The sequence below is a fragment of the Vanacampus margaritifer genome, chromosome 18 (assembly GCF_051991255.1).
Source record: "Vanacampus margaritifer isolate UIUO_Vmar chromosome 18, RoL_Vmar_1.0, whole genome shotgun sequence".
In the NCBI taxonomy this organism is placed as follows: Eukaryota; Metazoa; Chordata; class Actinopteri; order Syngnathiformes; family Syngnathidae; genus Vanacampus; species Vanacampus margaritifer.
Genome location: NC_135449.1, coordinates 2667465 through 2689830, shown reverse-complemented (window position 1 = coordinate 2689830; position 22366 = coordinate 2667465). Strand labels below are relative to the sequence as shown.

Below are 22366 nucleotides of genomic sequence, written 5' to 3'. Positions count from 1 at the left end.
GGAACATACAATACATGCGCACGGAAAATGAACTGTAAGTAATGGTTAAATGAAATGAGATAATTTCCCCCGGCATGCCTTGTTGGTATCCCTGCTCGCCAACCTCTGATTGATGAATCGATTGCTTGTTGGTCCACTTTCCTCCATGTCCACACTCCTCCTACATAAAAGCAGCGTTGCGTTGGCGCCGAGCTAATTGCAGCCTGAGCAACGGCCCCCATTTTCTTTCTGCGTCTTTTTTCGCCTTGTTTGCCGCGGCCTCCTTGCACCCTCCCTTCACGTCTCCTTGAACCAGGCGCCCCATCAACAAGTCCTTTTGTCTCGCGCTGCCTTTCGGTCCTCGTCATCACCTCCCGGGTGTTGTGCGTCTGATGGCGTGCGCCGTGGCACAAAACACGCGCGCCCTTGCGACACTCAGCAGCAGATTGACACAAGGGGACAAGTCAAGGGCGTTTGGACTGAAGCTTGTGAAGAAGCGTCTCTCAGTCCGCGACTGGAGAATGGACAGTCTGTATCGGAATATTTCCAGGCCCGGTACTGAAAATTGGTTCTGAAACCGGTTTTGTTTTGAATGAATGCTACAAAACAACAAATGTAGTGCACATTGCTTCCAGATGTGCAGAGTGTTGTCATGCACGCTATATTGTTTTTGTCCTCTCGGGGGGTGTACGGCGCCGGGCACCCGCATGTTACCATATATGAACATGCCGTCATCGTGTCATGACATCACGTGGACTGAAGTATTGGGTCACATTCTAATGACAGGAAGTAAACAAAATGGAGTTGTTGTCACACGTTGAAGTTACTAACATAATATGGGAAGATTTTTTTACAAGATGTTTGAAGGAATTCTGTGGAAAGTATGCAAAACTTGGCACTTCAAACTTAGCAATATAGTAATGTGTTTTTCCCCCCCGAGTTGCTACTTTTACCCACTGTTTCAGTTTGGACCCCAGCCTAAAAAAAAGTCTTACAGGAAGTAACTGGACCAAGCTGTCTTCACTACCACTACAGTAGTAATAATGCACTGGACAAGGGAATCGCTACCTTTACTGGCTGTTTCAGGTTCTACCACAGCCCGTTGAGGCAGCAAGCTAGTTGGTAGGACAAAAGCTTCAACTGTGATATTTACATAAAATGACTGTCCCATGCGGTTGCCATGACAGCCTTAGAAACGGTCCAATTAGTTGGTCTAGTCTCCACTAGTCCAGACCAATCACTGGTTTTACCCGCGGGTTCAGTTCTTACCGCGGGCTGTTCAGGCAGAAAACTGATTTTAAAGACATACGCTTGCAACTTTTCTCGACCGCTTCGCTCTGAGCTTAAATGGAAGTATTTGAAAAGACATGTGAAAAGATGAAACCCGGTCTTACCTCGCCCCACTTTGAAGATGTCACTTTGCTCCTTCCGGAGGGGCGTGGGGTCTTTACCATATTTAGTCCTCCATTTTCAGAGGCTCATCAGCCCGCGGGCGGCTCTTTTTATCATAATTCCCCATCTTGACAGGCACGCAAAGACACCATCAAAGCCCTCCGCTCGCCGCCAGTGAAGCGGGCGCCGCGGCGGACTCTCGGGGACTGACTTGACCCCTCCCAACCCCCACCCTCCCCCTTTTTTTTTTTCAGGCGGACGTCCTCTCATGTGGCAAGTTGTCCTGCCGCCGCTTTGGGCCTGCAAATCCTCCGCAGGGGAACACTCGCCGGCGAGATCCAAGCGGCGGGAGGTGGGGGGGGGAGCAGGGAGGGCGCGCGCAGCGTGAGGAAAACAAGGGGGCGTCTCGCGTGACTTATCAAAGAACTCTTCAGGCGGAAGCGAGGCCGCGCGGCGCTGTAATCGGAACGCTTTTTCATCAAGAATAACAGCGTGTGATTTTTTTTTTTTAATTTTTAATTTTTCTTAGCATGCAGTAAGCGTCTCGGTGCTTGTTTGGACACAAGGCAGCAGAGCGAGTGCTCTTTTCCACTCCACAAGAACCCACAGCGACAACATAAATCATATTAAAAACGCAGACGGAAGTCAACTTGTGGGGATTTCTTTTCAGCGTCACACTTTTGAAAGGTCAAATTACGCATGGAGTATTTTTTCACCCGTCTGTTTGCGTAATAGTTTTGCGGTTCATAGCAACCGAAACCACTTCATTCATTCATATTTCTTCACACTTTCTGTAGCCTGCGTAACACAACGTCAAAGCCAAGCAGCACCTTTTTTGAGGTTTTCTAGTCACAAAATCACAAAGTCACGTTTGTTTCTGTGTAGCCATTTTGTGGTCTTTTAGTAATGCTCAAGATGGTGTCAAAGCCTGGGTCATGGGGTCATTGTGTTGCTATGTTCTTGTCTTGTGACCCTAATGATGGGGATGTGTTTGCCACTCGTACTGTATTTTGTCTAGTTACTCTTATTTTGTAGTTGCTATGCGGTTTCTCCGTCCCTTATGATGACGAAGTTGACAGTTTCTATACAGTTACTCCTGTAAATAGTCACTCGTATTTTGTCATATAGACCTTTATTCTGTTTTATAGAATTGTGCCTTACCCTAGCTGGAGTTTTTGAAGGACCCTTTTGTCAGCACGTCGACGTTCCTCAGCTGAAGTTTTGAATCTAGCCCAGCTCTCTGTTGTTTTTTGTAAATAAAGACTCAACTCCCAGTTCCACACTTCACGTAACAAGTAGTAGGAAAGTAGTAATCTGTGTCACGGAATTATGGTGAAGTGATGATACTTTTCAACTGTTCTAACTTAAGATCTGTTTTAAAAAAACAATCAACTAGTCTAGTTTATTTTAACCTCTGTGACTATAATGAAGACATAGAGGGAGAAAAAGTCAACCATGGTTGATCTTGATTTGCGAAAGACGGGAACAAGAGATTCCTCATCCATGCTCTTATTTAAGAGAATTCAATATTGCAAGTTTGGAATCCGAAGTTGTGGACTTGCACAAGGAGGGTTTGCAGCCAGTGCATCATGGGTAATGGGCTACACTTGAAAGCAAATAAAATGGCCACAGGCAGAATTCAGTTAGGCGGCGTGAAAGAATTTTAATTTACTTTCAATGTTTTTGATGTGTGCTATCATGCTAAAAAAAAACGAGTTTAATTTAAACCAATTGTGCCGACTTTCTAATTGGACGAACGCGACTCCCTCAGCGGCGCTCGCTCTACCTTTTCGCCGTGCGTCTTTGTTGGGCCACGGGGGTGCTAGCCTCCAGCTAATTAGAGGCCTGCATGTGGAATTTGCCGGCGACAAAGGGGTCTATTCATGCTGGCAGCGCTCAAAAGGTCGCATTGGCGACTGCGGGCAGCGAAAGGAAGGAGCATCTTGACGTTGAACCTCGTCTTCGTCCAGTGACACCCGAGCTGCTTCCCTACCGCGTGCAACTCGCCCGACCGACTGCTGGCCGTCCATCACGCTGCGTGCCGAAGGGGTGCAGGATCCGAGGCGGTTTTCTGTCACAAACTGTCAGCTCAGCTCACAAGCTGAACTTGACCCACTGTGGCATGTCGTCTTCACATAGCAACATCATAACCGACCAGTTTTGTACGCCAAATGGCTTCCGAGGATCCACATGACGAGCAAAGTCTTTACAGTATACTTCCTGTAATTCCCTTGAATGAGAAAAAGATGAATTTTTTTGAACGTCGGGAGAACGGGAAAGGACAACCAAAGCAGGTCCCTGCTGTTGTGCATCTTTTTTTTAATGACTTTTATAGAATACCAAATTCACGAGCTTGCATACTAATGTTTACAGGGAGTTATTTCCACTTGTGTTACTACTGTATGAATGTGTTGCTTTTTTGCCCTTTATTTCAGTTTGTAGTGCAGCCCGTTTAGGCGGCTGATAGGATGTGACCATGCAGCAAATATCAAGCCTGAGCTCTTTCCACTCATACTACTATAAGCGTTCTGCATTAATGAATCACTTCTATGACCCTTTATTTCAGTTTGTAATGCAGCCCGTTTAGGCGGCAAACTATCTGATAGACGCGAGCTTACATGCCAGCCTTTGACGCTTCCACTCCACCGTAGTCATACTGTGTGAGTACTGTAAATCTCTTTTTTGCCTTCTGTTTCACTTTGCACTGCAGCCCGTTTAGGCAGCAAAGCAGCTGATAGGATGCAAGCTTGCACTTTGTTTAGATCAGGCCTCCGCTTTTCCCACCATAGTACTGCAATCACGCTGATGACTTAATCGCTTCTTTTCCCCTGTTTCAGTTTCTACCGCAGCCCTTTTAGGCAGCAGACCAGCTGATATGACGTAAGCTGACGTTTTACTGAAAATAACCAACCCATGCTGTTTCCACCATATTACAGTCGTAATGCTCGGTATGAGTGAATCACACCTTTTGCCTTTCATTTTGTAGCGCAGCCCGTTTAGGCGGCAAAAGCTTGCATGGTGGTGTTTACAGGAAGGTGGCCCACACAGTTGCCAAGTTGGAACAGCTCAATTAGAAGCTATAAAAGTCAAAACAAAGGCTTAACTCGTCTATCAGATGACGACTACTGTAGTGCTAATGTAGCGAATGAGTGAGCCTCATACTCGTTGCGTCACGGGCAGCTTCCTCTTTAGCTTCCTATTATTTGCCTTCCTGTTGCAAAGCACTTTTAGTGTTGTCCTTTCTCTTTGTCCCTCACAGAATCTCGATCTATCTGCTTCCGCAAATGAGCTCATCAACGTCTTTATCCATTTGTCTTCCTTACTTCGCCTCGCATATGATTCACAAGCGTTACATGCTGCATGAGTGAAGATCTAATCGGCTGTTTGTGTATAAAACTGCCTAATGGACTACTTTATCATAATATCGAAATGATTAAATGTGGTTTGGTGTTGTAGAATTTCACTGTTGTTGCTAAGGCCAGTCAGTGAATCAAATTAGAACGTTGCGCCCAAAAACACATTCATTTCTCTGATGGTCAGTTATTCCCTCAGAAGCACCACAATATATTGTATATTAAATTAAAAACATACGGTGGTTGAATCAAATTCATTAAAATGAATGGAAATGCCGTCCATCTGTTCCAGACTTACCTCCACAACAAAAATGCTTGTAGTGTGTATTTTAATGTGAAAAAATAGGTCTCCTAAACAATTAAATATTTTTTGTCACACCATCAATTGAATAGCCCCTGTGCTGCTCCTTGTGATGGACCCACCTTGGCCACCTGGGGGCACTATAAGGCAGACAGACAGTTATGTTACTGTTCATTCAAGGGTTATTATGACTGCCACTCCCAATTTCTAGTCAGTCCTTCCTGGATGCTGCAGCCACTCGTATTGCAGTGGACGTGTCCTGCCCAGAACTGGGATTCATAATATTGATTCTTTAGACATCTCAATTCATCTCTCAGTTCATCAGCGCGGCACTAATATTAGTCCTTCTATGCAGAGGATAAATATTGACTGAGCACTGTTATGGTTGTCTCACATGTTGTTATTGTTGTTGTTGCAGTGTTTGTATCTAATCCATTGCTTGGTATGAAAGCACCACGATGTAGATGCTAAGTATTGTTAGCATTAGGTAGCGGACTGGAAGGCTAAGTAAGCTATGTAGGGTTTTTTTTCCATTTAGACAAGGATATGGCCTGACTAAATAAGCCTTTTTCCATTACTAGTCTTTTGGCCCTGAGATGGTGCCAAAGCAATATTTTTACATTTTCAACCAGTAACATAGAATAGTGTACCCCAAAAATCCACCAATAAGCAGGTCTCGCTATATCACGGATTTTCACGTATTCTGGTGGTTCCCTTTCTGTATCCCATGTAATAAACAGCTTCACTGTATAGCAACACTGTTAATCCGAAATGTAGCGGGGGATTACTGTAGTCCCTTAGCATGCGCGCTAGCTGCGTGAGTCCGTTTTGTGTCACAACGCCACCGTGATGCGAGCCTCTTTGGAACTGGTTGCATCTCCTGTCGTTCCAGCGAATTGGCCAAGGCTAGAGGAAATAAAAGCGGAAATGAAGCGGAGACGGTGATGAGTTGCTTGTTAGTTTTTCTATACACTAAGGAATCCCAAACCCCCACCCCCAATCCTCCACCCCTTTGTAACGCCCACCCGCCCTCACAATGCTGTTTTCATGTCCCGCAGGGTGGAGACGAGGCGGACCGTGCCACGCAGGAGGCCCGAGGAAATAATTAGCCGTGCAGGCAAACACACACAACATGACTGGTAGGTGGGCCGACGCATACGCCTCCCTTTTTACCACGCTTTATGCTTCCTCTTATGTAAATTGCACATGAAACGCCAAGCACTTATCCAATGCGTTGTGTTAAATTGAAGTGAAATAAGGTCTGTCTACGACGTGTATTGTATGACATACGATGCAAAAGAATATTTGCATTTACACATTTCTGACACCCTTGTTTTTTTGTTTAATTGGTCGATATAAGCTCTTAAAAAAAATAATTTTACATGATAAAATAGAATTTAGACATAACTTAAAGAATAAAATAGTTTTTGAGATTTTTTTTGTTATAGTTTAATGGGCGTCGTGATGCTCCTTCTGGTGAGCATGCCTTGGCCACTAGGGGGTGCTATAATGCACACATATGGGTATACTCGGCACTGGACAAAACTCCCCGGTAAGCCGCGGTAATATTAGCTGTTCTTCGCCAACGATAATGAGTTATGCCTGTGAGTAGTGTTCTACTGTCTGGTTCCTTTTTATATATTAGCATTAAGAAAGCACACTTTAAGGCAACTTTATGTGGTTGTTTTAAATACACAAGGTTTCATTCTCTTTAAGTCTCTTAAGTTTGATAGTAAACTTCAACTGGGAATTGAAATGACGGTACAAAGAATTGAAATGACATTTCTTAGTCAGGCGACTACTTCGTGGCTTTTTTTTTTGGGCTGCTTCAAGTATTTTACTATGAGTGTGTGTTGGCAGTTCGAGGTTTGTTTTGCTTAATCACGCTTTGATTGCAGTTAAAAAGGCCATCGCATTCTAGCCATGCAAAAAGTGGACTAGGTCAACAAATCAACAAAACAAAAAGCAGGACGTTTTTGAGCCGTTTGTTGCATCTCACACTTTTGTTCTCGCCAATGTTTTGCCCTCGGAGGCCGACGCAGAACTTCCGAGCTCGCGTTGGAGCGCGGCCCGGGACGGTGCTGCCAGGAGAAGGAAAAAAAAAACAAAAAACTGAAAAGTCCTCCCTGGGCGCTTGATGGCGAGCCAGCTGCCGTTACATAATGTCACTCGTACGCTTGTGGGAATAATGTGTGGACAGAGTGATTCATGAATGTGGATTTTGGTGCTTTCCGCAGAGCAGGGGAGGGAGCCAATAGTTTCTGTTTCATTATGTCGTCTGTTGTTATGAATAGAATCCAGTCAAGATGGCCGGGTCCCCCTGTAAGGTTGAAGCATACACTAACTATTTTTTTTTTCCCGTGGGGATTTTGTTGGAGCAGAGTAAGACCTGTTTTTTTTTTTGTGTGTGTGGAAATTATACGTTAAGTTGATAAAGTGATCAACTTTTTAACTTGTTTAGAGTAACGTGCTCAGTGATGGTATGACAGGTAGACTTAATGACATCGCTTGTCACAAGAGTGCAATCAGGAAATTGGAGGTCTTGGAATTGGAAGCCGTGTGTTTGTCTTCCTTGTTGAGACATCCTGTAGCTTGCGGGCAATTGTATACAAAACACGTTTCAACCGCAGCCAATCACAGCTCAGATCTGTCGGGATCCGTTTTTGAACTTTCCTCCGGTCAAACGTCGCGCCCGGCCAGCTCATCTTGCCGCACATCTGGAGGGCGTAATTGCGCTTTAATCCTGCTCTAAGTCCCCAAGCGGCGCTCCAGTAGCGACTAATGCGAGTCCGAGTCGACCGGACAGATGTTTAGGGACTCGCTGTGCTTGATTCTCGTGGAAAAAAAACGTGTCAACGCGGAGTCCAACGGATGAAAACAAACGCTCGCAAAGCTATTGATGAGCTGACTTCACTCGTCTCAGAAACCTTATTCACACAAAAAAAAGTGTTTTCATGACATTTGCAGCAGATTTGAATAGCGAGTGTTCGCGGTACCATCAAATTTGTTAGATAGTGAATTTATTTGTATTGAAACCCTACTGTAGTATTGACATCTTGCCAATGATGTTCATGGGTCAGTAGGGCTCATCCTATGTATAAGCGTCAAAAAACACACAATTATAACAACACACATTAACTCTTTGACTGCCAGACGTTTTCAGAAAAGGGATGCCATGGATGCCAGCCGATTTAAGCATTTTGACTGATCTTTCAAGGTCCACAGAAAATGTTGTGTTTGGACTATGGAAACACACATACTACCAAATGAAAGATTGAACTCTCATCTTTCATCAGAAGAAAAAGTTTTTTTCTACCTTATTCCGTTTTTCAGTAATCCACAATAGAAAATGGTTAGTTTCACCTCTGTTTTAAAAAAAAAAACGTCTTTTAACGTCTTTGGCAGTCCTCCATAGGATTTTACTAAACGTTATTTAACGTTTTTGGCAGTCAAAGAGTTAAACAGGTTTTTGTTGAAAGAAAAGCAAAGGAAGTTCAATCTTAATATTTTCAAACAGGTCAAATTGAAGGAAAACATAACAGGAAAACAAATCAACAGGCTTCTTCCTTTCGTGATTGTGAAGTGTGTGCGCGCTCGCGCACATGTTCGACCTCAATAGGGTTCTTGACTGTCCGTTATTAGAAATCATGCTGACGTCATTGTGCAGCGCTACCTTGACTTATTAGTTTAATTCGTTTCATGACCAAGATTGTAATTTAATGTACTTGCACATTAAGTTAATTTTCCACATTGAAATTACATTAGTCAGTTACAGCGCCCTTTGACCCCCACCCCTCTAAAAAACACTTCTTCTTCTTTTTTGGTTAATGTGGCAAAACAATGAATCAAATTCAAATCATCATGCTTCCACTCTACTTTTCAACGCTCACTTCTGAGTATAGGATTCAGTTAATGCAGTATGTACAACACCGGATGTACAAGTATAATGTACTTCATAGTTGGTGTGCGCGTGTGTGCGCGCGCAGATGTCAGCAGCGGTGGTACAGCACCAGGTGAGGTTTATGAGGTGTTAAGAGAGCTCGCCTGTAGCCCACTGCGAGGGGGTTTGGGGGGGGGGGCTGTGAGGTCGGCGCTCATGAGCACGCTGCGCCCCTTCAAAGGCGCCTCCACCCCCCGAAACCTTCAAATGTTCGCCTGATGTCTGCATGTACCCCCCCCACCCCCCACCCCCCTTCAAACGCACCTTCTCAAGTGTCCACCCGCTGCGCCAGCGGCATCCATTTTGCTTCCCCGCTTCCCGTCCAAGAGTTGTGTGCGGCCCTTTCGTCTTCCTGCAAAGGACCAATCAGCACCTCGGTAAATGCGGAGCTTGCTTGATTGCATATTTAGGGACTGGTAAATAGCCGATGAGTTATTTTTAAAGATGGTCAGTGGGTGGCGCACTGATTTCAACAAAACGCAACTGAAGTGGAGCATCATGAAAAAAATGACGTTTGCCGCCTCTTAGCTGCACACCAAGTGATTGAACATGTCAGCCGACGTGCTCCACTGACAATAACTGCACTGTTTGCGATTGTCAAGATGTAGACGGCCACAAACAAAAAGGAAACAAGTTCAAATAAAAAGAAGTGTGGATATTTTGAAAGTCTGCTGCTCCATTCAATGACTGCGCCCATTTGTTTCAGCAACAGAGACTCCCCACACTTTTACGGCTTTCTAGCCAGTTGACCCCCATTCGGCACCCGCAGATTCACATATTCTGATATCAGGGATGTGATTTTTCCGCTAATTCGCGGAATTCCGCTTTTTTTATCTCCCCCCCCCCCCCCCCCAAAAAAAAATTCCGAATTATTATTATTTTTTATTTTTATTTTTTTTTAGTAGTTCATTGTGTATGCACATGACTCCGACAGATAACATCTTCTGCTATAACAAAGACATTTGTGGTATGCTCTAATATGAGTTACTTTTCATTTGGTCATGATACAATTATTTGTTCATGAAATTTGAACTCTTCAACATTATTTATGTGTTAACTTAGTAATCACATTAGTTAGATATGATGATATTCTCTGTGATCGTTTTTAAAAGCAAAGGCAGTCCAATGTTTTTGAATGTGACTGATTTTGAGTTGACTAAAACTGCCATTTTATATGGGATAGTTCAATATACATTGAAAATTTATATTTACCCTGGACCTAGCTGGGTGCCAGCGGCCCCCAGACCCCCGGCTAAATTTTCAGATAATTTCACTTTGGTCAAATCACATCCCTGTGATATACATATATTATTTTTAATTTTTTTTTGTCGTTTTTTTTTTTACACCCATTTATTTATTTTTTTTTTAAGAATTTAGTAGGTTAAAAAAAACAACTTTTTTTTCTTTCCCCCAATGCATTGTTGTCAAATGATACATGGAGGTCTACAATTGTTGGTATCTTGATTACAGTAAAAACCTGGCAACCCATTTTATTTGGTGAAAGCTCAAGTGCCCTTTTGATTGGCCGTTGAATCAGTGACGTTGAATCCGTGACGGCATTCACCAGCGAGTCCCAATTTTCCCTTGCAATCAAACCAGCCGCCAGCAGTCTAGCATGTGTGCATTTTGGCCGCATTGAAGCGGCGTTCTACACGAAGTCATCTGTTGGAGCTCAACAAAATATTGAAAAAAAAACCACCTGAAAAGTCCTCACTAATTGCTCTTCTTGTGTCTCATGCCGTTGTGAAACAAGCAGAGCGTTTATGAGGAGTTACAGGACGTTCTGTACTCGTGTGGACTGTGTGGGTCCAGCGCTATGCGGAACACTCGTTGCCTCCAGCACATTTGACAGTGTACCTTAAACATGAGCTTGTTATTGTGCTTGCGCAACTCAGCCGCAGCATACCGAAGATCTGATGCTTTGATTTCATTTCAACGTTTTACGTGATCATGAAAACAAAACAATATAATGATGGCAGTTTTCGATTTTCGAAACGGAGTAGGAAGCTAAAGGTGTACGGTCTTCTTTCTGTTTTATTATTTTGACCGCGAGAAGGCTGAGTGAAGTGTGATCTAACAAGTGTCGAGCTGAGCATTCTTCAATCGTGGAGGTCATCACTTCATCAGCCTCCCAACTTTAATTAAGAGCTGCTATGCGAAACTGGCTAAAAGTGGAACGGAGGGGACAATAGCTGGGACTCATAAAGTCGACTTTATGAGTCGCGTGTGAGGAAAAGAGCAAGTCACAGAAACTTTATAATTCTACACTGCTGCTAAGTTTTTCGCAATAAAGTAAAAGTGGAAAGAAAATACTTGACATGTTGTTGTAGTGTTGTCGCTCATACATGTGCCTTTAAAGGGGAAGTCAACCCAAAATTAAATTTCTTGATATTAAAATGTTCAATGCAGCCCCAACTAGTCTTAAAAAGACATTCTGATGAATACTGCGTTACTGGAATATGAGTTAAGCAGCAAAAGTCGGCCATTTTGCCCACTTACTGCCCGAGTGAAAATGACATCACAGGTAACAACCAATCACAGCTCAGCTTCAGAAAAGAGGTGAGCTGTGATTGGTTGTTGCCTGAGCAACTGTGACGTCATCTTCAGTCGACAGAGAGTGGCAAAATGGCCGCCCCCCTGAGATAGATTTTGCTTCATAACTCCTATTCCACAAATGTAATATTAATCAAAATGTCATGTTTAGGCTAGTGAGGTCACTTATAACATATTTGTTGTCAAGAAATGTTTATGGTTGACTTCCACTTTAAGAGACGAGGCCTCGAGCGGTGACAATGACGAGTCTGCATGTGCTCATCTTGCATTAAATAAACAGCTAAGCAGTGCATCGGCAGCTGTGGCTCTCCTTTCCCACGTGCAAGGGCATTGCATGAAGAGAGTTCACTGTAAAAAGCCATAAAATGACATTGCCGTATTTATTGTGTTCTAGCCGTGACTTTTTTGTTTGATTGTGTGCCATGAGATTGCCGTCATGTCAAATGTGTGCCTTGGCTCAATCAAGCTTAGGAAACAATATGGAAAAGACACACACGATCTTTCCACCTGTTGGGTGTCCCGGGAAAAGAGATTTTCCCCACATTTTTCCCCCCACAAGTTGTGCTTTGTCAGAGAAAGCTGTTGACGGCTGCAGCTGCATTCTGACGTCTTGAAGAGTTTGAAGAACTACTCATGGACAGACAACCGGTATTAGAGCAAAATGAGGGTTTTTATGGTGGTGATGGTACTGATGAATGGAATTTCAATTCATTTTAATTAGGGAAAATTGATAGTTCGATGATGCCGTTCAGATTATACATCCCATTGGCAAATAGTGTGAAAGTGTGTTAAAAATTATACTCAATTTGGATTTATTTTCATTTTTTGCACATCTGACATCTTGACATCAGGGATGTGACTTTTCCGCTAATTCGCGGAATTCCGCTTTTTTTTTTATCTCCCCACCCCCCCCAAAAAAAATTTCCGATTTTTTATTTATTTATTTATTTATATTTTTTTTTATTTTTTTTAGTAGTTCATTGTGTATGCACATGACTCCGACAGATAACATCTTCTGCTATAACAAAGACATTTGTGGTATGCTCTAATATGAGTTACTTTTCATTTGGTCATGATACAATTATTTGTTCATGAAACTCTTCAACATTATTTATGTGTTAACTTAGTAATCACATTAGTTAGATATGATGATATTCTCAGTGATAGTTTTTAAAAGCAAAGGCAGTCCAATGTTTTTGAATGTGACTGATTTTGAGTTGACTAAAACTGCCATTTTATATGGGATAGTTCAATATACATTGAAAATTTATGCTGTTGTTTTGTCTATTTCTTTGTCATGTGAGTGCATTGAAAGTACTTAAAAACACGGAAAACCCGGAAAACCCTGGACCTAGCTGGGTGCCAGCTGCCCCCAGACCCCCGGCTAAATTTTCAGATAATTTCACTTTGGTCAAATCACATCCCTGTGACATCTGTGACTCTTCTGTTATGGAACCAAAACTGACAGAGGGATGTTTGCGTCCCCGTTCAAAAAGACTCCTGCAGAGTTCCAAAACAACATTCACATATCATGTCTATAGATGCCCTGATGCAAAAATATTTATTTTTTTATTTTCCTTCAGCTACGCACTTTGGATGTTTGTTGATGTGTGAGTGACGGCCAATCCGCTGCCGATCCGGCTAAAAGCTTGCTTGCCGCATTTTGAGTAAATATTGACATTCTTGTCACAATTTCTAACGCAAATATCGCAAAGTGCACCTGGCGACTCTAAAGCACTCTTAGATTTCAAGTTTGTGTTTGTAATATGTTTAAGTTGTAGTGTTTGTCAACGCTGGTGAATGACGAACACTGTCATCAACACAGATCTGACTTTTTTTGCTTTAATCATAACTGAACGGGGAAAATGTATGCAATGTGCTTAACTTATACCAACAATTTTTCTGTTTTTTTCCGTTTGGAAAGATTTATTAGCGGTTACACTGCTCCAACCAGATGAAACCACTGAACTCCTAGAGCAGGCATTCGTGCAAAGCCAAAGGCTTCCAGCGGCTTAAAGTGAAAGACTTGGATTCTAAACAACCTGAAGTCAGTACAGTTGAATGCTTGAGTTCGCCCTCAACCGCCCCCACTGAATTGAGCTTTTGTCTTTTGTTGTAGGATGCACGGATTAGCGTTAGCCTCTAACAGACCTGAGCGATTAAACACACTGCATAGCGTAATGTGCTAGCAAACAGAAGCATTAACTAGATCATGGACTTTAACGTGCGGACGGTTCATGTTCATGTATGTTCTTGCTCAGAAGGGCCTTGTTAGCGATGTCATATTGTTCCTAACCCCCCCCCCCCCCCCCCCCCCCCGGTGAGGGTCTGGCCCAAGCGTTATCATTTCAGCTAATAAGCTGCTGCTCCGCTGTCCACAGCTCATTGATCACCGCCGACCATTTGCTCGCCGCATCCACGGCGGGAGATCTCGCTCACCCCCCGACTCTGATGGGCAATCGTTTAAGTCGGGATTGAACGCATCATCCGCGAAATACACAGCATGTCGACCGTCGCAGCTGTTTATCGACGCTCTCGGGTATTTGCAGCTGTCACGCGCAAGGAGGCCTCCGCAATTTTGGCCGGTTAAAGAGAAGAGCGCTTGGACTGCACGGCGGTATTTCCGATTCGGCTTCCTCTGAGCTTCTCTAAGCTCCTTGAGGAGCATTTTGGCGTATGAGCAAAGTAGTCAGGCTCAAGAGCGCCCAACGTGTGCTTAATAACTTTATAATCCATTGTCATTTGGATTGTGCAGTTAACCTTCGTAATATTGCGGTTCATCGTCCCGCTTTTTAGTAAACGTTTTCCATTGTTTTTTAAACCGGCTAGTCCGAGTTAAGAGTTGCACTGTTATTTTCTTCTTCTTTTTTTTAACTAATTTGCTCCCAAAAACGTATTAAAAAATTATATTTTCAATAGTGCCATAGTCCCAAAAACATATTTATAGGTTTTTTTTTTTCATTTTTTATGCTAGAGCATACAGAAGGCTTTGATGCAGCCTCTGACCTGAAGAGGGCGTTTAAAGCAATGGTAGTTATTACAAAAAACAGCCAAGAGGTGGCAGCAGAATATAAGCGATCAACCAGGGCCATGTTGCAAAAAGCTCTTTCCCCTAGTGTTTTATAAACAGGTTTGTGAATAACGATGAAACTTAGCTATATTCTAATGCTAATTACTGCAAAATGGAAACAGACACAAATATACTTTTTTTTCCTGATAAAAGAAGAGACTAATATTTCATTTGGTAGGGTCCATGTTTTTATAACAATAGAACACAATATTGTGTGGGCCAAAATCCAGTAAAACTTGCCGGGTGTGAAGGGGGGTTGTTCCTTTAGTGAAAATGGCTGGGAGGGGATGAGTTACCGTGCCAAATGTTATTTTGAGTGTAAAATAGACCGGGGAGGGGGCGGGGCACACACAAATCTGGATTCTCCACATCTAAAACAACTTGGAAAAAAGCAACAGGAAACATAAAAACAAAGCATCATAAAAAGGGAATATCACATTGCAATGTGTCATGACAACAGTGTTTTTCCCATCAGGATTTGTTCCTTCGCTATGCGAACTTCTTGAAGAAGACTTAGTCATCATTCAAGCACTTCTCAGCGCTGCGTGACGTCCTGGCGAGCGTCTTTGCTGTGGTTTCCTTGCTGAGCTGGCTTAGATCGATTGCTTCACTTTCTTGCGTCACGTTGGAAGAAAGCGATGCGTTTTATTTGTACGCCATCGCTGGAAGCCGTTTGATCTCCCGAGGAGCCGGCGGGATGTTTTTGCGTCGCCGTGTGAGGTCTCGCCGCCGCTCGCCACTATCCGGCATGTTAATTTATTGTCCGATAATTATTTTTATTTCCCTCGTCCCGCAGCGACTTTCCATTGAGGTTAGAGACTCGGCCCGTCGTCGCAATTTCTCCTCGGGTCATTGCATCGCATGCCGTGACGGAGCTAATAATAAACTTCTACACTGCTTTAGCCTGGTCGGGTCTGATCATGACGACGACTTGGAAAAAGCAGGGCAATTAATATATAACAAAATATTGATTTGTTAGTCACTTTGTCGAGACTATAAGCAAAGTAGCCCCGTTCTACTTTTGATATCGCATGGCAGGAGAAGCAAGTGTTAAATTTCTCACCCGTCTCAGCTTTGAGCAATACCTAAACCTCGGAAAATAAATGACAAGGACTTCACCCCCGGCCCAGTCAAGATCGTTTTCCCACAAGAGCGCAATGTCCAACATAGACTGCTCAAAATGGCGCTCGCTTCTCCGTTGGCGTCCACTTCCTGAAGGCGGGCCATCAAGTGGACACACGCGTCTGCGCTTTCTCCCGTCCATCAGCTCGTAAATGTCATCGCGGGGACGGATGAAACGCTGCGAGAGGATTTTTATCCGGCCGGCCCTGCGGGATTCTTAGGGCTTGCACCAGTCTGCTTTCTTTCAGCGGTCCGAGCGCTTTCACAGATTGATGGATAACTAGAGCACAAACGTTCATTAGAAAATATCTGGAGTCAAATGTAATGATGTGGATTATTAGAGCCCACCCACAGCCTGAGCCTGCCGCCCGTATTTGTTTGAAGAGTTAATTACGTACGCACACGTACACAAACAGACCCCGCAGAATCGTTTATGAGGCAAGCTTGCGGGGCTTCCACTTCCTGCATTTTCTCCCCCCACCCATTTCCTCACAATCCGCTACATTTTTTCGTTCTTCCAAACCTCACCATTCCTGGCGCTGAAACAAAATGCATATGTGACATTTGGACCGACGGCCCGGAGACTGACGATAGGGAACAAGCAATTCGTGCAAATGTTTTCCCAGTTGTGTGGCAGCGATACCGCTTTTCCACTTTCCATGATTCAGCAGATGTAAAATTGGCGAAAATTTACTTTGTTGGGCCGACGCACACTTTTCATGACAGAGGCCTGGGCCATATGACCTAAAAATTTCAATTTTCTTTTTTTTTTTTTTTTTTACAAAAATCACATTTTTGATTTTAATAATTTTTTCCTATTGTTTATAGGAAAATGAAATGACTACTTTTGCTGTTTGGCTTTTCCCTTCATAAATTCGCTTTATTTTTTTCCTGATACAATTTAGTTTTTTATTTTTATTTTCTTGTTCTCACCAACGGGTTTTATCTTTCTTCAGCAAGCAAACCAATTTTTGGAACTGACTGAATGTCTGACAATGACTTTTTAATCTCATCCGCTACCTTGATTCAGCAGAAATGACGTGACAATCGCGGCTAAAGTTAGCATGTTTAGCAACCTTTTCCAAAGCAACCCTTTTGTCCCCCTCCTGCCTGAAAAAAAAAAACAAGCAAACACTTTAAATAGACACAAAAAAGCAAAACACCGCTTCGGGCTGTTTCACTAACGTGACTAAATGTAACGTGACGCCCTTTAATGTAGGCTAATGCGCTACGCTAGCAGGCCAGACTCTGCTAGCTCGCTTTTAGCATTTAACCGCTCTCTGACTGCATCTTTTGTTCTTTTTTTTTTTTTTTTAAATATATCTATATATAAGACAAGTGCATGTTTGTGACTTTTTCAACATAAGAGCAGAAAAAAAGATTTGTGTGTGGATTGTAGATTGACTTCAGTTTAAAGGCCTCTCAGTAGACTAAAAGGCTTCTGAGAGTAAATTAAAGCTGATATCATCAATGCCAATCAGTCCTCCTTTTCTCATGCTCTGTAAAAGCATCAACATTCATCACCATCTTTCACCTTCATGTGTCCTCTACAATGTTCATTATCATCATCGCTGCTGTCTGATGTGAATTTCGTGCTTGTTGGCTTCCATTCTTTGCTCTTTTATTGTGAAATATGACTCCCTCCATGTGTCTTTAATCACCCGCTGGCGTACGCTTGTTTGATTAGTTTCTCTCTTCTGGTGTCAGATCATTTGTTCTTCTTTTTGTTTTTCTTCTTCTGCCTGACTCTTGGGGGGGGGGGGGGGGTCAGGGTCTCAATTGCTTTTGTTCAACTTTAAGATTAATGTATGCACTCCGTACTTCACTACAAAAAATGGTCTTAACAAAACAATGAGGAATATCTTACTTTATTTAAGCACAATTATCTACCAATTTTTTTTTTTTTAAAGTTTTAATATTTAAAAATTGTGTGAAGTAGCTAGTAGTAGGGTGAGAAGCTCGGTCATCCGAGAGGGGCTCAGCGTCGAGTCGCTGCTCCTCCACGTTGAGAGGAACCAGTTGAGGTGGCTCGGGCATCTGGTTCGGATGCCTCCTGGACGCCTCCCTGGGGAGGTGTTCCGGGCATGTCCTACCGGCAGGAGGCCCCGGGGACGACCCAGGACACGCCGGAGAGACTATGTCTCTCGGTTGTCCTGGGAACGCCTTGGGGTCCCGTCGGATGAGCTGGCTGAAGTGGCTGGGGAGAGGGAAGTCTGGGCTTCCCTGCTAAAGCTGCTGCCCCTGCGACCCGACCCCGGATAAGCGGAAGAAGACGGACGGACGGACGGTGAAGTAGCTAGCAGGAAACTGTCTGTTTTGGTTTAAAGCGGCCATTTTGGGTGAACTCCAGGACTCAAACTGCAACTGGGGAAATTGCCCCAGTCAGAATTTTTGCAGGTGTTGAGGTTTTATTATGAAGAAGGTGTTCAAACTGCTACGACATTTTACTTTAAGATTTCAACATAATGTGAAATACATCTTGAGGCAGTTGAGGGAGGGAGCGTTAAAAAAAATCTTGTTCCTGTTCCTGTCCTCGCGTCGGGAGCAGAGGAGGTGTGAGAGGAAGGCTTTTTTTTTCCTTTTCCTTTTTCTTTTTCTTTTTTTTTTTTTAGCCATTAAAGCAATTTCCTATTCATTTGGATGGAGGCCACGACCCAGCGGGACCTGGGCTGGCACGGTGGCGCTCCTGGGAAAATTTACACAGCGAGTGGACACTATACATCCCTACCATGCCCCCGCTATACACTACATCATAGCAAGTCAATAAGTGTCCAACATCCAACGAGCCGCCTTCATTGAATTTACGAACGACGCATTACACGGTAGTTTTTCTTATCATCCTGTGCAAACGCTCGTACAACTGCAGCGTGTCTTATTCATTTTCCTTCCCTGTCCGCTGCCCACCAGCAGGGATTCAGACTTTCACGTTTTTTTATGTAAATGTAGCGTACTCCCGAAATGATAAGCATGCGTTGCTATTGATGTGGGATAGAAAGAAAGTGTGTATGAGTGCCTTTTTATTTTGTATTATTTGTACACCAGATGGTGCTGCTTTTTCCCCTTTCAAAGTGCGCTGCAACATTTCACACCTTTTAGCGCTTTCTTCATGGGTTGCCTCGCCGCGGAAATGATAAGCCACTATTCATGTTGGTTGGTGCGTGCGTGTATATGACTGGCTTAGCGGGAAAGTGTGTGTGTGTGTGTGTGACTGGCTTTTTAATTTTCAAAAGTAATACACCATCTGGTGCTACATTTTCCCCATTCGAAGCATGCATCCAAATGCTCACATCTGTGCCTTTTCTACAAAAATATTTAGCACGTGTGGTTGTTTTAATTTTTTGAAAAATGTATACACCAGGTGGCGCTATTTTTCCTCTCATTCAAAGCAGGCAGCAAAATGTCACCTTTTTACTATTTTGGGGACTTTCTACTAAAAATGATAAATATGTATGATATTGATATTCCAGTGTCTGCGTGTGTGTGCGACTTAAAATTGTTTTGTTGTTTTTTGATTAATTAATTGATATACCAGATGGTGCTACGCCCTAGCCCCCCCCCCCATCCCCATTTAAAGCATGCAGCAACATTTGACATCTCTTTCTGTTTCAATGCTTTTTTTCTACACAATAATAAACACGTATCAGTGATGTTTGACAGGGTGTGTGACTGGCTTTCAATTATCACAAATATTTATACAGCATGTGCCACAACTTTTTTCCATTCAAAGCATGCAACGAAATTTCACATCTTTTCGTACGTTTGCGACTTGTTCTACTAAAACGATAAACATGTATGATGTTTGATATTCCAGTATCTGCGTTTGTGTATGCCTTAATTAAAAAAAAAAAAAACATTTAAAGCATGCAGCAACATTTCACATCTTTTACTGTTTGCATTTCTACAAAATAATTATGTGTCAGTGATGTTTGAGAGGGTGTGTATGACTGGCATTTAATAAATACTTATATAGCAGATGGCACTATTTTTAAATCTAGTCAATGCATGTAACAAATGTTTTCATCTTTTGCATTTTTAATGCCTCTTTACGTAAATTATAAGCAGGTGTCAATGAGAGATAAAAAAAAAAAACTAAATCAGAGGCCACTTCCTCCTTACGGCACATTCGCCCTATTGAGCTTTGCCTGTTTATTTCAGTTCCCTCTCGTCAGCCGCAGCGCCACGTGTTTCAACTTCCTGCCGCCGCTGCAATCCCATTGGTCGACGGCGGTACATACCCCCAACACACCCACTCTTGCACTAACCTCCCAAAAAAAATTGCTCGCTGAGGTTGCTGGCACGAGCTGAGAGCTGGCCCGTCTGACTGGGCAATTAGAGGCTTGGATGTCTGTTGTGAGACTGTAAGGCCCCGCCTACGCACGCACACACACATTAGACATCACAGGCGAGTGTTGCCAGGCGCAAACGGCCATGTCAACCCGACTTGAATGATGAAACGAGATCAAACGGTATAAACGTTTCACAATTATAGTGACCAAAATGATCACAGTTGTCAGGATGTTTGTCGTTTGCAATGTGCCACATGCAGTGATTAGTTGACATTGGGGATGAAGTGCTGCCTCCATGGAGGAAAATACAATCCAACAACGCCGCACCGATTCATAGGGGAAAAAATCCATATTTATATTTTTGCTCTTTTTGTAATTCACATAGTTCTCATGGAAAATTTTCATTTTGTATTCCCCAAAAATCTCCAATTTTAATTCCCTTGTAGAATCCATTGAATATAAATATTTGCTTAACGTCCCTAGTGCCCTTTCACATTTGCTCTGGTAACCACAGACGAGACGATGCCCTGCGGGACGCTCGATTAAAGCCTCAGTCCCGCCTTTAGCTTTGACTCATGAGGCGGCTAACGAGATAGCTCGCACACAATGTGATTAGCAGGGGTCGTGCAGGGGACGCGTGCGTGCGTGCGGGACCACTCGGGCCCTTTCTCCAGAGTTGCCTTCGGGGTCCCGCTTGACGCTAATGTCTCCCGTCTTGACGCGGGCCGTCCGCGCCCGCTCACGTTAGCCGTCCGCTCGGTCTCGTCCCTGCGTTGTGCGTGTGACACAGATGAAGGCACGCTGGCCGCCATCCAGGTTACCTATTTGGCGCTCGTAAGAAGCCCGCGTCGCCGGCGGAGCGAGTCACGGAGCTGATGATGCGCTAGTGCATCGATTGGCCAGGCCCGCGTGAGATCGTGCCGCGCGCTTGCCACGGGCACTTTGACGGCACCGCAATGTGCATTCAGTCATGGCCGATATGACTTTGATAGATATGACTATGATTTGGCCCCATACGCCATTTTATATGGCCTGACAAAGTTTGCCACAATTTTCCTTTTAACTTTGGTTCAAAACTAGCAAGTTGAGGGAAGTAATCAAGTATGAATACTTGTTGTACTTTACACTTGATTATTTTATACAGTATTTACAGTATATCTGTTATGATATATTTAGGGGTGTCTCGCGATTAATCGTAATTAATCGCGTGACTTCAATAGTTAGCTCATGATTAATCGCAAATTTTATACCTGTTCTAAATGTACAAAAAAATTTTTTTTTAGTTTTCATACATTTCAAACATTGGCGACAGCTCAGTACATTTTTCTTTTCATGTTAATGCTAATCTTTAGCATGAAGTAACTTCTGCACATTTTTTAAAATTGTAAAATACAACTTGACCTCATTCTCCACAAATATATACATTATAAAATTGATGACTTTTAAATTTTGACGTGGTCGTGTCTGCTGCGCTGTAAGGGGCGGTTATTAAGCGCAGTAAAAAAAAAAAAAATCATTGGTGTTAAAGGAACTTTCAATTAACTCGAAATTAATTTTGACACCCCTAATTATACATATTTTTTTTGTTATTATTTCCTTTGATTCGATACATATATCAATATATTTCAAACTGGAATCATTTGGTTTGACTCTGCACTCACATCTTGTAAAAGAAAAAAATGATTTCCCAATTCAAACCCCTAATGTGTATATGTACATATATATGATACATATGCATTTATGTGCGTGTGTGTCGCTTGAGGACACAACGAGGCAGGGCTTGTCCTAACTTAACTTCTTCAGTCAGACTCCACTAATCCAGGGAATGTTCTAGCCTTTACATGGACTATGTGACCCTCCCCTCTTTACCATACGCACACACACACACACAGTGTACAGCAGGTGTGTGTGCGTGTGTGTGTGTGTGTGTGTGTGTGTGTGTGTGTGTTTGTGCATGTGCGCGTGTCTGTTTATGGACTGGATGACCCAGAATGTCTTGCTCCTGTTCTGTCAACACAGCGCTCACATGCGCTAATGCAGCGCGAGGGCACACACACACACACACACACAAACACACACACACACACACAAACACACACACACACACACACAGTGCTGGTGTTTATCGTGTGGGAGAGGCAGCCCATATAGAATTCCCCCTATATGCCCCCTCTCGCCTGCTATCTTCCTTCTCCGCCGCCAGCGTCTATCTTCCTCGTTTATCTCTGCCGACCGATTGGACGATTGCACTGGCGGCCTGTGATTGGACGAATCCACCGCCGAGTTGATGCCGCGGCTTTACTGCTCAAACTCATCAGGCCTTAAATGATCAACCTACTGAATTGGAAAAAAAAAAGAGAAAGATTTGGT

General features: G+C 43.3%; 1 protein-coding gene across 3 annotated transcripts in view; it reads left to right on the top strand.

The window, feature by feature from the left end:
- LOC144038083 (thyroid hormone receptor alpha-B) overlaps positions 1 to 22366 on the top strand; it is a 105458-nt gene that overhangs the window by 45838 nt on the left and 37254 nt on the right. For 2 of the 3 annotated variants that reach the window (XM_077550212.1, XM_077550214.1), the window contains one exon: positions 6084 to 6164. The gene's annotated coding sequence lies outside the window, so the exon portion shown is untranslated. Of the gene's footprint in view, positions 1 to 6083; positions 6169 to 22366 lie in introns of all 3 variants that reach the window. The other variant, XM_077550213.1, reaches the window with a different exon arrangement.